Here is a 17,195-nt window from a genome sequence, read left to right as displayed (position 1 = left end):
AAACTCCGCCGTCAATTGAGTCTGTACAGCGGGCTGCTGCAGACCCGACCGGTCTGACCGGTCCCATGGACCGTTCTGACCGGTCTGGCCGCGACAGCCGAGTATTTAAGTCGCCCCTTCTCCAGGTCGTGGGCTTCGAGTCTCTTGAGTCCTTTTCGGTTTTTCCTTCCCCTTCCCCCTGCTCCAGGTTAGGGCCAAGGTCTCCAACGCAAAAGAAGGTTAGATTATAGCTAATCTCTCCAATCTAGAGGGTGGATGATGGTGTGGTAGGCTCTAGCCTTTGTATAGGTGAATTCCTCCGAGATTAATGAATGAAATTCGTTTGAGGTTCACCTTTGTGTGCTGAGTTCTCGTCCTCTCCCTCCTCTCTTGCGTTTTGGGTTCGAATTCTCCTCTTTTGGTGTGTTTTGTGTTTGGAGGAGACAACCCTTTGAATTCGTGGTTTGTTGAACTCTTTGTGACAATTCCGATGCATCTAGCCTAGTGCCAAACCCCCTGGAATCGTGAGTTCTCACGAATTGGAGTTTTTGTGTTCTTGAGAAAACCCCAATCCACTTTGATCTTCCCCCGAATTCTCAAGATTATTTAATCTTTTTGAAGAGATCTCTTGGGGATATGTTCACGGGACAGGTGTGAAGGTATCCTCCAAGTTTCGTTGGATTTAGACTTTGTTTGCTCGAGATTTGCCATTTGAAGCTTTGGTTGCGGGCTGTCTGGGAGCGACCGGTCTAACCGGTCTGGGTAACCGGTCTGGAAATTTAATTTCCGACCCAACCGGTCTGACCTGTCTGTGCTAGCGGTTAGACCGGTCTGACTCAGCAGTGCTGCTGTTTGGGGAGTTTTTCCCGTTTTGCTTCCGCGAAGTTTCCTAGGGTGTGCTACTGTGAGATAGCTAGTCCATAGCTATTCTCTCATACCTTAGGTTGAGGGCTTGCAGTGATTTTTGTGATATAGGCCGACGGATCGATTTCGAAAGAAATTTTGATCGGCTCTCATTCACCCCCCCTCTGGTCGCCAGTTTCGGTCTCTCAGTCAAGGCAGGTAGCACAGGGGCACAACACAAAGCGATGCGCACACAGTTCAGTTGGTACCGGCACGCCAAGGTTGAAGAGCCATCCGAGGAGGACGCCCATAGGTATGCCAATGATATAGTAGCAGCCGATGTTGATATAGGCCACCGTGGATTGCCATCCTGAGCCAACAGCAACACCTGAATTCAAGATCACCATGTTTTGGTCATTAGAAGCAACCTGTTGGTGAGTCGTCGTGATATGTAAAAGAAGTACAAAGTTTTTCTTGCACTGGCCATATAACTTGCTGAAAATTTTGATTTTTAACAGCCCCCCTCCCCAGCCAATCTATGCAATTTGGCCCTCATCCTGATTTTCTACCTTCACCCCTGCCCCAGGCGTTTTAGTAAGAATTTTGATCGATTTAGATTTTTGATGGGTTTCAATCCTTTATTTGTTCCAAAAGTTCTCACTATTTTCTATATAATCAATTTGGACATTCCTCATTCCAAAGGAGGCCTTAGATTTCTCCAAACGCAACCCTTTTCCTTTTTGGTTTCCAGATTCATGCACGAGTTCAACCACTTCGCATGAAAATCCTATGGCCCTTACAGTAGATGGGAGCTGAGTTCTCACTAACCCGAGAGGACAGGTTGTATGCTGTTGAGGAGTATGGTGAAGGCCAGCAGGAGCGAGAGCTTATCAACAGCATCCAGCACGACAGCACTGGTGGTGAATATGAGGGAGATCTTGTCGTGGAGGCCGATGATCAAAACCCACAAGAAGAGTCCGATCACCATCGAGGTCGTTGATGATACAATGGCTGCGAACTTGGCACCCTTCCCGTTGCCTGCACCGAGCTCATTGGCCACGCGGACCCTGCAAGAAAACTGGTCAATGTACCACAAATTTAGCATTCTACAAGTCTATGAACTCCATAATTTGGAATTTTTTTAATCAAAGATACTCCATATGAATACTTTTCTTCAAAAAAAAAGCTAATTCAATCTGCTGATTCATTAGGTACAAAATTTATAATGGGAAGACTAGGCAAGGTGGTGTGCGTGCGTGGTAGTGTCCCTACATGTACGGTACCCTTGCAATAAGAATTACCCGGTACCCGCGAAAAAAGCCAGTGGAATCATCATCTCCCATCCATTAATATTCATGCTGCATAGAGAAAATTAATGAAAAATATATGGTCATTATACATATTATTCTGGTGTGTAATACTCGATCAATAGTTCTGAAACTCAACTTGACGAACAAGTTAAAGCTTACCAGATGGAGAGGACATCCACCGCAACCGCTGCATTCTTGAGGTTTCTATAACACCCGCCTCGCGGACGGTCCGCTCGGGGTCGGCGGACGGTCCGCCAGGCAACGCTCAGATATTTATCTGGATGGACGTGGGACCCACCTGTCATTTCTCTCTTCCTCCTCACTTCGTCCAGAGCCGAGCGGAGCTCGAGCGCTCGCGCCGTCGTCGCCCCCTTCCGTCGATCTCCCTCCTCCGGCCACCACACTTCGATTCCTCGCGCAAGAACCTTCCTCGGCACCTCCTCCACCTTCCCAAACCCCTAGACCGGCTTCTTACGGCCGGAATCATCCCCCGCCACCGCCGGTCACCATGGGAGGCACTTGAAGCCTTGCTCCACCGTCGATCCGCTTCTCTGGTCGTCCTTCGCTCGAACCGACCGCGGGAATGGATTCGTGGTGAGTTCCTCGTGCTCCCCGGTCTTTTTCCCTTTCCGTGGTGTGTCGCCGGCGCCGGTGAACGGCCGCCGCCGTCGCCGCCGCACTTGCTGCCGCCTGTGGCGCGGGGGTCAAAAGTTATGCATCGCGGACGGTCCGCCTGGGAGGTGCGGACAGTCCGCCGATCAGATTAGATTTCGTCCAGAGACGATGTTGTCTTTGGTGGTTTAGGAGAACTGAACTGCGGACGGTCCGCTATAGGGGAGCGGACGGTCCGCCGTTGAAACTTGAAATTTCTCCAGATACGTTGTCGTCTCTGGTGGATTGGATACGTGAACTGCGGACGGTCCGCCAAGGGGGGGCCGGAGAGTCCGCTGGTAGGATTAGAAATTAGTCTAGAGACGTTGTCTCTGGTGGGTTGGCGTAGGTGTATTGCGGACAGTCCGCTAAGGGTGAGCGGATAGTCCGCTGTATAGATTGAAGTTTATACAGAGAGGTACTTGGTTCTGGTGGGTCGGTAGAATGGTACGGCGGACGGTCCGCCACTTGGGCGCGGACAGTCCGCAGGGCTTTCTAGTTAAAGTAAAATAGTTACATTATTGAGCTGCACTCATTTATTTCATATGCATACGTGTAGCATCCGCAGCTGAGGGCGCCGTATTTGAGGTGATTGCGGCACCGCAGGAGCAGCCGACGCAAGCCCAAGAGGAGAGGTGTGAGCACCCGGCCCAAGGCCCGTCTGACCCCAGCTCTGTGCAGCAGCCCGAAGGCAAGCCCCGTTGCACATCTTATTAATTTAACTTATGACACCTATATATGTATTTATTACTTATGCATTACGTTTAGAAGTTGTTTGAAACCCTAGTTGCATGAGCCCTAGGTGTCCTGGAGTTGTACTAGTATGTATAGGACGATAGAAATGCTATGCTAGATAGGGTTCGGTAGAAGTCGAGTAATTCTTGTTTACTCGCGAGATATATGATAGTTTTATGTTTCCAGATATGAGTTACTAATTATGGATGAAAGCCTTGGAATGAAAGAAAGAATAGAATCTGAGACCGGGCAGGAGAAGTGTAGTTCCGCCTGGGTCGGTTAAGGACCGAGCCGTTGTTGGCCCCGCTGATCATGTTTGAACTGTACTAACCGCATGCCGGGAGTAGGAGGTAGTCGAAACCGGTAAGCCTAGTACTGCCTCGCTTCGAAAGTACAGAACTTCATCACCACCCCTTAGGGCGAGTCGAGTAGTCGCAGAGAAATGGGATGCATATGTTTACTTTTGGTGGTCTCTTGTTGAGCTCGGCTGACTATATGTAGGTGGGGCGGTTCTGTAGTTCGAGGCGGAGAGGGGAAGGGTTGGTGCGTGTGGTCCGACGGGGTATACGCGTGCCGTGTTCGTTAGGTCCACCTTGCAAGGTTAAATCGAATCGATTCGCCGTCAGTCGCTCTCGGATATGAGCACCTTGGTCACTGCGTCGTAGCGTAGTGTTGTGATGGAAAAATGGTTATACCTATGTTGATGATCCTATGATTTATTATTTATTGCTCCACTGTGTTTGCTCTAGATTTGATTATGCAAACATTAGACTATGTTAATTTATATAGAACTTGGGCTAAAATAAGGAAAGTGAGGAATTACTTAGTCGTTGTTTTCTGCAAGATAACCACCAGCCAAAAGCCTTGCATGTCTAGATATGTGGGCTAAGTTATACCCACTGGTCGGGTAAGCCTTGCTGAGTATTAGTATACTCAGGGTTTGTTGCCAAAATTATTTCAGGACACGCAGACGTAGACTTCTGTCCCTGCTGCGTCAAGTTCATCCGTCGGGACGCAGAGGGGTGGGTGGTTGTGGAGCCAGACGTTTAGTTAGGGACCTTTCTAAGTTACTCTTTTGGTAGTTGTACGCCCTTTCCTCTATTCGAAATCTAATTTCAGTTTTGTAAAGTTGATAAACTATGGACGTATTCAAATGGGGTTTGTAAAACTTAAGGTGGAATCGTATGCATATTTGTTGTATTTTCAAATATGTATCGTGCTTGTACTATCTGCGCCCACCTTCGCGTGGGACTATCGATGATGTTTCGATCGGGACGTGGGTTGAGAAAGGATCGCCAAATTAACCCGTTAAGCTAATGAGCCCGATGTGTTCAAATGACGGCCATTACGCTTAATTAGAGTTTTAATTTGGCGGTTCCATCACAGTTTTCTGTCTGTAGGATCAGTATCCTGTAGTACCAATTCTCCAAGCTGCACGCATTGTAATTCGTAGGTCCCAATTCACATAATTAGAAGGTGTTGTAGTAATACAACATCATAAGTCCAAACAACGCGGAGTACATGAATTAAAATTGAACATAGCAGAGCATGACACCAGAGGCAGCTGACAGCCTGACGAACTCCCCTAGGCCGGCGAACGCCTCCACCGTGAACCCATGCCGCCATGTCTCCGGGCAGCCTCCACACGTGACATAGGCAAACAACATCACAGTGATCGCCCACCACGAGAAGCCGAGCGTGAGCGCGACGCCGACGAGCCCGAACCGGAGCCTAGACGAAGAGCCAGCTGACGAAGAGGTGGATGCAGAGTGCTGCGGCAGCGGCGATGGTGTTGACGAAGTTCTTCATCTGGCACTGCAGGAACCGCTGCAGCGGGAAGAGGAAGGCCAGGGAGAAGTGCAGCGGGAGGAACCAGACGGCGACCTTGCCCGCCATGGCCGACAGCTCTGGCGGCTGCCCCGTGAGGAGGAAGTCCTCCGCGAAGAAGTACATCGGCGTCAGTAGCACGGCGCACACGAAGAGCACGATCCATGATCGCTGCATGTACACCCCCATCATGTGGTGCTTCTTGGCGCCGTACGCCTGCCCGCACAATGTCTCCAGTGCGCTCGCCATGCCAAGCTGCACGTCCATACCATACATATCACATCAGCACACCTTTGCAAAAGCTTGTCATTTCCCTTGTAACAAGCGAAACAACACAATGTAGATAGACCACAAGCTTCATAAGGTTACTCCCAATGGATAGTATCATGCATAATTAATTAGACGTCAGACTAGTCTATCAACTCGTGCTCCAGCATGGCACATAATCTTACAAAATGTAAGTGTTCGAAGATGCACAAATTGCCCACCGCCAATTAATTAATAAATTGTTTTAATATAATAAGAAAGAATTCCAGGGACTTAGCCTCAGTCCCTATGCATTAACAAATCAGGATGGGATTTAGTAGCATTTACAGGTTCAAGGTCAGTGTGCCCCACTCGCTACCACTTTATCATTATGCTCCACAGCAGCAACACGGCAACACTCCCAAAAACAGGACCCATCGATTTCTTCATGAAAACAGAGGTGCTCTGTCTCTTTCTCACCACTACATAAGGAACTCTCTTTTTGCAGGGACTGGACTTGCTCATGGGCATTTGTTCATATTTTAACACTCACATAGATACTTCGCAATATTTTTGGTTAAACACACACACCACCACCACCACCACTTTTTTTCGGAAAGTTTCCCCCTTTTACATCCCATGTCCATGTGTACTTGTCATGTGTTTAGTGGAGACCTTATTAGTTTGAGCTATGTGTTCGACATGAAAATCAATATGTTCATAATTTCCTGCACATATATGTTGTCTATATGATGAAAAACATTGTACATATACCTTGAATTATTTTTTCTATATTAATAGTGGCGCGAGTGGAGATACTTTAGGGATACTTTTTTTGGGATGATATATAGAGGTATGCAGTTTAGATGAAGATTTAAATGTTTAAATTAGGTTAATTTCAATAATGGCACATGGGCAATCTAGATGAAAAATAGGGGTTACTTTAGATTATTTTTTAATAGGTGAAATGTATGGGTTAATTACTTAATTTAGATGATTTAGGGGTGGGACGGATTATTTTTTTAATAGCGAACATGTGTGATTCAGATATTTTTTAATTACTTAAGAATATTTTTCATCATAACCAGGTGGATAATTTCTTAGAAAATAAAATTGATCCAGCGACTATATTTAAATTATAATTATTAATTAGAGTCTGGCAGAACCAGAAGCTAGGTTGCATTATAATCTGGCGGAAGCAGAATCCAGATTATAGAATTAGGCAGAAACAGAATCTAGATTGTATAGAAGCTAGCTGGGCCGAATCTTATATATTTTCCACGAGATTTTTTCTTTCAAATCTTTCAATGTTTGAGATTTATGCGTATAAGTTTTATCCGACCGATGCGAGACCCAACCATCTCCAACCTTCCGCCGTCCATCGCCGCCTCCTGCTACCGGCCGGCCGCCGCTCACTGCTTCTGCTCAGGCACACACGCTCGCTGCTCCCTGCTCGAGCCCTCCGCCCTAGGCACGCACGCAGCTCGCTGCTTCCTCCTCCCCTGGGCAGGCACGCCGCAGCTTCTGCCCCTGCGCACGCGCACTGCTGCTCCAACCCCTGCACACGCGCCCCGCTCGCTGCTCCCTCCGCCCCTGCGCATGCGCGCCGCGCGCAGCCAACTGCTTCGCGCCCCCGCTCCCAGCAAGCTATGCGCGCGTCCCGCTCCGTCCAGCCCCGAGCGCTCCGCCCGGTCACGCGCGCCGCGGCGGTGGCTGCTCCCTGCGTGCAACCGTCGCCGGAGAAGAAGATACAACGAACCTATTTCAAAAAGTGTTGATCTAGATTTTGGAAAATGTTGAATCCATTTTCTTTAAATGTTGAAACAAGTTGTGTAAAATGTTGATGGTAGTATTTTGATTTGTATTTTTGAAAAATATTGAATCTGCTATTTCTAAATATTGACCTATATTATTGAAAAAATTGAATCTAAAATTTTAAAATATTGATTTTAGATATTTAATTTGAGTCTAATGGGCTTTGAAGTTATATCCCTTAACTATCTTCCACAAAATATATAGGAGCAGATGGTGCCAATGAGAACTTGAGAACAGAAATATTTTCGTGTTTCTAATTCGTGCTGCGCCTATCTCGATCTGAACCATTCCAAATACACATCAGATTGTATCCAAAGCATCTCAAGCACTTGCATTGGCTTGCATCAGGATGAAAGGAAACAGAGGCATCACGAGAGCTAGCGCACGCACGCACCATGAGGCCGTAGTTGAAGCCGGCGAGGACGGTGCAGGTGCAGGCGAAGGAGACGGAGGCGAGCTCGAGGTCGCCGAGGTGGCCGGCGAAGGCCTGCATGATGACGTTGAGGCTGTAGGTGGCCAGTGCCGTACCGGCAAATTCGAGGGTTCTGTGCGAAACAATGGACCGGGCCCTAGTGGCCTAGTGTAGGATCACGAATACCAAACGATAGCAGTCTGCAAGCGCGATGTGCTGTATGAAAACACAAATGTTAGAAGTCACACGTGTGACTGACAGTTAAATTATCACAGAAGGTCTAATAATTATTTTTTATTCCGAAACAATTTCTTTTGTTATTGGAACAATTGTTATTGTTTGAGTAAAAAAATTCAAAAAAAAGTTTGTTCTAACAACAAAGCATTGAGGGATCTGATTTATTATGTCAATTTTAGATCCAAAATACGGAATCCTGAAGAGGTTGGGGTGCCGTGACTGGTCCACTCGAGATCACACACGTGACTCCGAGCAGCACCCATGTAAAAGGAAGTGACAAGTGATACACCTACAACGATTTATCCTTTAGGAGCAATTTGGGTCATATTTTACCATAAACGATTTATCCTGTAGCATCACTGTAGCAAATTATGAATTAATTAGGCTCATTAGATTCGTCTCGCGAAAAAACACTCAGCTGTCAAAACACATTTATAAACAGATTTTATTTAATAATATAAAATAGTAAAATTTCTTTTGATGTGATAGGGACTTTTGAAAAAAAAATTGGAACGGCCTAATCGTCGTCGTCGCAGCTCTCCTGTCGCAGGTGCTGTTCTGCAAGCTCTGCTGGTGCCGCCGCACAGCAGCGGCGCGGCGCCATCCGACGACCCTCCTCCTCCTCGTGTTCCGTGACCCATTGCTGCCAGATGCGTCCAATGGTCCAGAACCACCCACTGTTGTCTCTTTCCTCTCACGAGGTGCCACGTTTTGGTCTTGAAGATACGTGTCTATTTATCGTAGCAGGAGAAGATAAAAGCTTCGTGTTAATAAGTGAACAGCGAGGCTGCCATCCTTACTGCCATGTGCTTAGCTTGATTTTGAGTAGAGGCCGGGAGTGTTGCTCAGCTCATTGCCCCTAAGACGAATTTTCTTGCATAGGTAACATTGTTTTACTGTGACTAGCATAGACGCACGTGCGACACGCACGTGATTAAGCACAGAACTCAGCTTTCTGCCGCTTTTTGATAAACTGGCTTATAGAGATTCTATCATATTCATCGTCGGACGAATCCATGTTCACGGGCGCGTTCCTTTTGCAAGAACCCTGCGCGGCGCCACTTCGCCCATATTCGTCGTTGGACGAACCTATGTTCACGGGCGCGTTCCTCTTGTAGCAACCCTGCACGGCGTCACTTCGCCTTGCGAGAAACCTCCGCGTCGTCTAGGCAGAACTCCCCCTCCTCCCAATCTCCGTCGTCTTCGTAGTCGCAGCTGCTGTCGCAGAGATCGATGACCTTGGTGCTCCGCAGCGCCAGCCCCGCGATTGCGCTGTTGGAGCCGGAGGGCCCTCGAGTCAGCCTGCTGCGTGCCGCCCTGAGCGCAAGGTACTCATCCATTGGCAAGGCCTGGAGCTTCACGAGCACGACATTTGTGCTCATCCATAATTGTGGGAGCTCGATTCGCAGTGGAAAGGACCAGTTAGCGGTAAAGAACGGCAGCAGCACCCACCGCCGTCCGTGCCTTCTCGCTTGGTGTGATCGGCGCTGCTGACATTTGGACAAGGATACGAAGGTCTATTTCTTCCTCCCTACTCCCTGCTATAATTATCTCTTCTCGGAGCAGGTCCGCGCGTGGGTGCTGCTTATTAGCTACCTCACTGCTCGCCTCATATGGCGTTCCTGCACAGGCTCCTCAAGTGCTGGCGCAATGGCAACACCACCGTCGCGAGCGCATCCTCCTTCCTGGTGCTCGTGCTCGTCTTCTCCGTCCTCCTGGCCGCCATGCCGTGATCGCGGTGCCTTCCTTGCCGGGAGAAGAGGAGCTGGGGGCAAGCTGCGAGATGGCGTCACCCTCCTGTCGCTCGAGAACGGCGTGCGCGACGTGCTCTCTCCGGCGTCGTCGCGTTTGCGGCCGGCGGCGGCGACAACGGGGACGTTCGTATCCACAGTTGTGGCTTGCGTGGACGCCATCGTTGCAGAGGCAATTTTGCGAGAAAAAAAAAGAACGGAAGAGGATCTCGGGGAGACGAAAGGAGCGAAAGAAAGTAATAGTTATGGTGGGTACCGCGGTTGTTGAGAAAAAAAATTAGAGTTTTGACAGAAACGCTCCCCAACATGTGATTTTTATGGGTCTCCACCTCCTCCCACCTCCCTCCACCCTGACAGGTGGGTCCGGCGTGAGGGATACGGTGGGGCCGATGTGAGTGAAAAAAATTTTCAATTATTTTAAATCTTTATAGTATAGAATTATTGCCTTAATAAATTCTCTTTTGTAGGCTTGATTCCCAACCTGCTGTATCCTCACGGACCAAAGGTTCGGCTGAGTTGACTACGTAGATTGCCTCTCCGCAACCTCTCCCCGGTGCATGCGAGAGATACTACAGTATACATGAAGCACTACTACGGAACAACACACACACAACAAAAATTCAGATATTAGAGTCTGATTGGTGGTTGGCAACCAAAATTTGCCATGACAAAATATAGGTATGCAGAAAAAAATTGCACTTATTTGGTTGGAATTCAGATGGCAGCTCACCTTTTAAAATTGTTAACGTTTTGGTTAAAAAAATTGGCATACCCCTATTTTGGTATGTTTTGGTAGCCAACCAATCAAGCCATTTGTCCCGGGTTCACAACTAGGAGCGTGGGCTCTTTAGTCCCGGTTAGAGTCACCAATCAGAACAAAGTTTTTTGTTAGTTCCGATTGGTGGCTGCAAACTTTTAGTCCGATTGGAGCCACCGACCAGAACTCATCACTTATTAGTTCTAGTTGGTGGTTCCAACCAAACTTTTAGTGTGGTTGATAACACCAACACGAACTAAAGGGTCATTATTAGTCTCGGTTGGCGTTATCAAATGGAACTAAAGGATCCTCCATATGTTAGTTTAAAAAAACTATAAGGAGTCACATATGTTGTGTAGATGGTGGTAAAAAAAATTATATGTGAGAAAAAGATCTTAGGTTTGAGTCCCGAGTGCGGAATAAATTTTACCCTATGCAGACCTGTTAGTAAAATTCCGGAACCGTAGTCCCGGTTCCTACATCTGGAACTGTTGAGGGTTAGGAACCGAGATAAAACCCCCTGTTGTAGCGTGGAAGGTACACGGATTCTCTAGAGCCTCCATATTGTAACCTGCAGCCCATAACCAGCCAAAGCCTAGGTTATGGGCGAATGGTTTTGTGCCTGGATAATGTTTATCTTCTGGTCATGAAAATCTTGTCTAGAAACTTGTCTTTATTTTTTTCACAAATACTTTTTTTTTAGATTACACAAGTGCCAATTTTTAGATATCAGTCAATTGCTAGTCAAATTTTATTGGCATGCTCTTATTTTGGCTCGACAAAAATTAGCATCAAACCAATCATGCTCTTCCTGCCAAGAATTTAGCCGGTAAGGTAATGTTTGGTTGCTACAGTAAAAATTCCGTGAAAAGAGAATTTTGTATGCATGGAATATTAAATGTAGTCTATTTGTAAAATCTTTTCATGGATATGTATAATTTTTCGCGATGAATCTAATAATAGTAATTAATTCATGATTTGCTACAGTGATGCTATAGTAACCATCATCTAATCGTGCGGTCAAAGGTCTCATTAGATTGGTCTCGCGAATTTACCATAAGTCCTGCAGGTGGTTTTGTAATTATACTTTATTTAATACTCTAAATTATTCGTCAAAGCTGGAAAAAAATTCACTCCAAACCAAACCAAACATGGCCTAAGCGATAAACAATTATCAAATGCGATCGACGTGATTCCTGAACGCGCTCGACTTAACCGTTATCGGAACGAGACCGAGACATCGAGTACCTGCGTACCCGAGGTCTTTGAGCGTCTGGCCCTATTTAGTTTCCAAAAACTTTTGTACAGTACCCATCACATCAAATCTTTTAGACACATAAATGAAGGATTAAATGCAGTTAAAAAATAACTAATTACACAGTCTAACTGATTACTATGAGATGAATTTTTTAAATCTAATTAGTTCATAATTGAATATTATTTATTAAATAACAATAAAATATATTATAGTACCAAAATTTAAAACTTTTCACCAACCAGGTGCGCGCAAGTGCAAATGTCTCAGAGAGAGCAAGCTCTTCTGGACAGATGTCGAGCTAGCTGGTTATCAACTGTGGAGTACCTGCACTGCCGGAGTGCCACGCGTCTGAAACAAGTATTATTGTAAGTAGAAAACACGGAGGGAGCAAGACAAACACGACACCAACTCCGATCCGTATATGGGCCTCGCTTGCATATCGCATCCGGCCGGTGGAGTCAATGCTGCACGGTTGGGGATGCAAGATTATACTATAAATAGTATATACTAGTCGCGTCGTCTATCTACTCCCGTACGTACTGTATGTACAGCGCATCGATCGCGCATCAGTGTGTTTGTCTATGGAACCGATCGAACCCGGCCTATTCTGCCGCCACGTCTTCGCGTGGACGCGAAAATGCACGCCACGTCCCGGCGAGAGGTGTCGGGAGCATGCGTGCGTGCGCATGCCTGCATGGGGAGCCACGGCGCATGGAGGCCGCAGAAATCTTGTGCTGTACGTACGTGTCCAGTCTAGACCTCTCCGCTGGATCATCACCTGCGTGCCCTGCAGCCAGTACATGGAGAGCCTTTGGCCGACCAGTTTGAAGCCTGAACGGCATGCCAATAGTGGAGTCTTTTCTTTTTTTTATTTCACATCACACTCGTATTCCTATGAACACACGTACGCAAACTCTATCTCTATGAGTATCTTCGAAGACTGAGCCGGCAAATTTTCGAGATTGACGAAGTCACCAGAGGCACCTCACTGTTAACGGGAACATCGCCTACTATTTAATGCACAATACTGTTAAATTCTAGAATATTAGCTCACAGGATCTCAGATGCTACCGAGGCTTTTATAATCACTAGGCTAGTTAGAGGCCCTTTCGCCACTAGTGGAGTCTTTTCTGTACTCCCTCCGTTCCTAATAGGAATGCAAATTAGATAAATTTTGGATCATCGAGTCGACCCAAAAAAAATTATCAAATGAGCAAGAATGACATTCTGTGCGAATAATTTGAAAAGAGAAATGAATTAGAGTGGCATGTCATCGTAATTAATTAGTTGAGATTCAATAAACACCATTGAATATCTACTTGTATCCTTAATTTATATGTTATTTTAGTAAATTAAGATATATAATTTTTACTATGTATCTAGATATCATCGATCTGTTTGGCTAGTGGAAAGTGGATGAGCTGATCAGCCGTCCGTTCGCCGACCCACCACCAAGCCAGGTTGCTGGTGCCCCTATTCTGGCTTGAGCTGGCTACTTGGCTGTTTCAGCTCTAGCTGCAACCCAGCTAGTCGAACATGCTACATATTTATCTAGATGTATAGTAAAATCTATAAAATTTATTAAAATAATAAAACGGAGATTGAGAGTAGAGAAGAAATCAAAAACCCCATCGTGCAAGAGGAGTGTAAGGGCAGTCCCAACCCAATACTCACTGCAAGTTTCTATACTTGCCATGCCATATAGACACTACAAATAGAAATTATATTCCCAATTCATGATTTTTTCATGATAAATTACTATCCAATTATATCTCTTCTCTCTCTTTTCTCCCTCCAATTCTCTCTTTTTTATCTTGATTCTTGTGTAGACATGATTTCTTGTATGAGACATGATTTCTTCATATTTTTCCTTCTCTTCTCATTAACTTTCCTACCACATCAGTTTTTTTTACTTATATCACAACTTATTTAATGCTATGAAAACTAGCTGAGTTTGAGAGTTTAGACTGCACTAAGGCCAGTCTCAGTGAGGATTTCATAGAGAATTTTATGACATTAAATATCATCAATTTTGCTGACGTGTCAAGGAGAGAGAATGATAGAGTTTCATGGGATGTGAGGAGAATTTCATCAATATAAAACTCATCTGGCACAATTATCTAGTTTCCAGTCTAGCTATCTGTGACCATGAAATTCGCCACTGAGACCGGCATAAATCAGCGTCTTGCGAGCCTCAGCTTTGATTCGCGAGAATCACGCGCGCGCGGAGGCTATTTTTAGTTACGCGTAGATACTTGCCAATCGTGATCCCAAATTAAACAAGATGAGTTAACTGTTTGCGAGGCGGCTCGATCGAGGCACCACTGACATATTACTCCCTCCAAAACGAGAAAAGAGGTACTGGCCTCTTTCCAGAATATAGCTATTTTTAGAATTTTTAGTAGTTAATTTTTTTAAACTTTAATCGTAGATAATAAAAAATTATAAAGATTGATAATACAAAAATGATATCAATTTATTCACAATGAAACAAACTACTGCAATATGTAATATTCTCTGTTTAAAAGGAATTATTTTAAAAATATTATTAGTTAAAGATGAAAATATTTGATTTTAACCAACTTTAAAAGTTTTATTTTAAGATGGAGGCAGTAGTACCATTTTTACCATTTTGATTCTATCATAAATTTAATCTCGAGTCTATAAAAACACTACTATAATATATTACTATAATAAAGGTCCGTTTGGAGTGACTCCGCCTTCGATCACCTATCTTGCACAAACCAAAACCCTAGCGCGAAGCCATTTCGTGAACGAGGTAAAAGAAAAAACAGATTAAAATCAGTACGATGCCAATCCCACAACCGTCATAATATAGTACTAATTTGATCGATGTTGTAAATATTACTCTTTTCTTTCTCATTTATAAGGCACACACGCATATTAAAATTCAAACCTTTCTATTTTTGACCAATAATTTGACTATTAATTTTTTATTGAGTAATGTAAATTTTATATGATTAGATTCATAATCAAATATAGTTTAAATTAATTATAAATTTATAATCATAAATAATATAATATATAATAAATAAATGGTCAAAATATCGTTCGGAAGACTGCGCCATGTTCCACTATGCCTTAGGAAGGAGGAAGTAGTAGCTTTCCTTTAAGTAGATTTAGTTTAAGACAAAGCTTGCTTGCTGATTCCTTCCCTTCGTTTGAGGGAGGTATATATATACTGCCGACCGGCCACGTTGTGAAGAACACACAGTTACTGCGCTACCTCGCTCTCCACGGTCCCTGCCGGCGTACAGCCATAAGCTGCTCGATCTTCTTCGTTCTGCTCTGGCCGACGCCTGCCTGCGCTTTGGTTCCGCCACCGCCGTCGGCGAGGCCTTGTGCCCTTGTCCCCGCGAACAGTGGCCGCCGCCGGTGCCGCCTCGCCGTGGCTGCCGCCAGCCCGCTGGTGGAGGAGGCCGTGCGGGCCACTGAAGCAGAGCCGCTCACCAAGGAGGACCTCGTCGCGTACCTCGCCTCCGGCTGCAAGCCGCGCAGCGACTGGAGGTGATGTCTCCTCGCAAACACCTAGCTAACTATACCGGTCATTCTAAGCCTACAATATTATGTGTGTTGATCGTCGTTTCAGCTCATGACTACTACTTTCTTTTTTTTCCTTTTGTTAGAGAAAATACTTTTCCTTTTACATAAATCTAAGTATGTTTCACGTAAATTTTTTTACATTAAATACTTCCCCTGTTACAATTATGACATGGCGTTTTTGAAAGCGACGCAGTACTGAAAAACATTTTTTTCCAGTTTCTATACGTTATAAGAAGAAAAAACAATTGTGCTGATATGATTATTTCAACCTTCCTACCAAAGGATTTCAAAAGATGCTAACTTTGACCACAAGTATGTATAAACTACACGCGTACATAAGGTCAGAAGCAGAGAGACGTACTAATTTAGCGCCTATTTATTTCACCAAGCTAGCTACAAGTTTGTATCACGTGGATGGAAACAAACTGGACTAGTTTGTCCACGTGGAACATTTTATTTCGTAATTTTGGATAAGGATCAAGGTTGTTTCACCAAGCTATTCCCTCCGTACCCAAATGTAAAATATTTTAGTTTGTTTCAAGTCAAACTGTTATAAATTTAACAAACTTTATAGGAAATGATAGTAATATTTTAAATGTCAAATGAGAATAATTAGATCTATTATGAAATATATTTTTTGTAATTTACTTATTTGATGTTTTAGATGCTAATATTCTTCTCTAAAAATTTGGTCAAACTTAAACTATTTTTACTTAGAACAAAGCAAAATATCTTACCTTTTAGGATGGAGAGAGTACAAGTTTACTTAATTAGGTACGATTGACTAAGTAAAATATTTAATAATACTTCTATTTTTTGCATTCTTAGCATATTACTCTTTTTTTCACATCGATGAAGTGAGAACTTGTGAATTACCAGGGCCACACACATGTCAGACTCACGGGATGCATTTATGCATGCTGTCGTCTGTGACAGACTGTGAGTGGCCAACAGAGAGCACAATAACAACTTCACAGATTATTAGGCATCCAGGCGTGCTCGTTTCACTGAGAGCATGGCTTATAGGTGCGCCCGCGGCGGGCTGCAACGCGTGTTGATGTGGTGCTAGCGCACTATAGTGATGGACCCTACAAATATTTAATGTAGTGCAGGAACTCCAACCAATAGCAGCCCGTGCATCTCTCCACCGGCTCGAGGTGGGCGCATCGCAAGGCGCCTGTTTTATTCTCTCTCTGCCATGTCACATCCAAGGTTAATCTAATCGGTGGGAACCGGTCCGGTTTGACCGATTACCGGTCAAACCTGTCCGGTCCGGTTCCGGTTTCGGCCGGTACCCAACCGGCCAAAATTTAAAATTTAAATTTGAATTCAAAAAATGAAAAATTCCCAAAAAATTCCTAAAAATACTTCAAGGTGTGATGAATCTAATGGTGTCAAATTTTCTCAAAAATTCATTCATTTAGTATAGTTTGTGGGAATTTAAAGTTAAATCAAAAAAGAAAAAGAAAAAAAATGGGCCGGCCCATGAAGGCCCACCGATCAAACCGGTCAAACCGGCCGGTAAACCGGTTGCACGGGAGCTTTTGAATTTCAAACCGGTCAAACCGACCGGTAAACCGGTAAAACCGACCGGTAAACCGGTCAAACCGGCCGGTAAACCGGTCGGAACCGGTTGCATGGGAGTTTTTGAATTTATTTGAATTTGGATTTGAATTCAACCGGTTTCCACCGGTTACCGACCTAACCGGTCCGGTAAACCGGTACCGGAGGGCGGCGGTTAGGCCGGTCCGGTCGGATTTTAAAACCCTGATCACATCTCGCCGGCTCCTAGCCAATTACTATACCTGCT

At 44.9% G+C, this 17,195-nt stretch overlaps 1 pseudogene; it reads right to left on the bottom strand.

The window, feature by feature from the left end:
• Positions 1-1,028: 1,028 nt before the first annotated feature.
• On the bottom strand, positions 1,029-9,437 carry LOC120709707 (annotated as a pseudogene).
• Between the last annotated feature and the right edge of the window lie 7,758 nt (positions 9,438-17,195).

Source organism: Panicum virgatum, chromosome 5K (assembly GCF_016808335.1).
Source record: "Panicum virgatum strain AP13 chromosome 5K, P.virgatum_v5, whole genome shotgun sequence".
NCBI lineage: Eukaryota > Viridiplantae > Streptophyta > Magnoliopsida > Poales > Poaceae > Panicum > Panicum virgatum.
The sequence above is the reverse complement of the archived record's forward strand: the minus strand, read 5'-3'. Positions and strand labels throughout refer to the sequence as shown.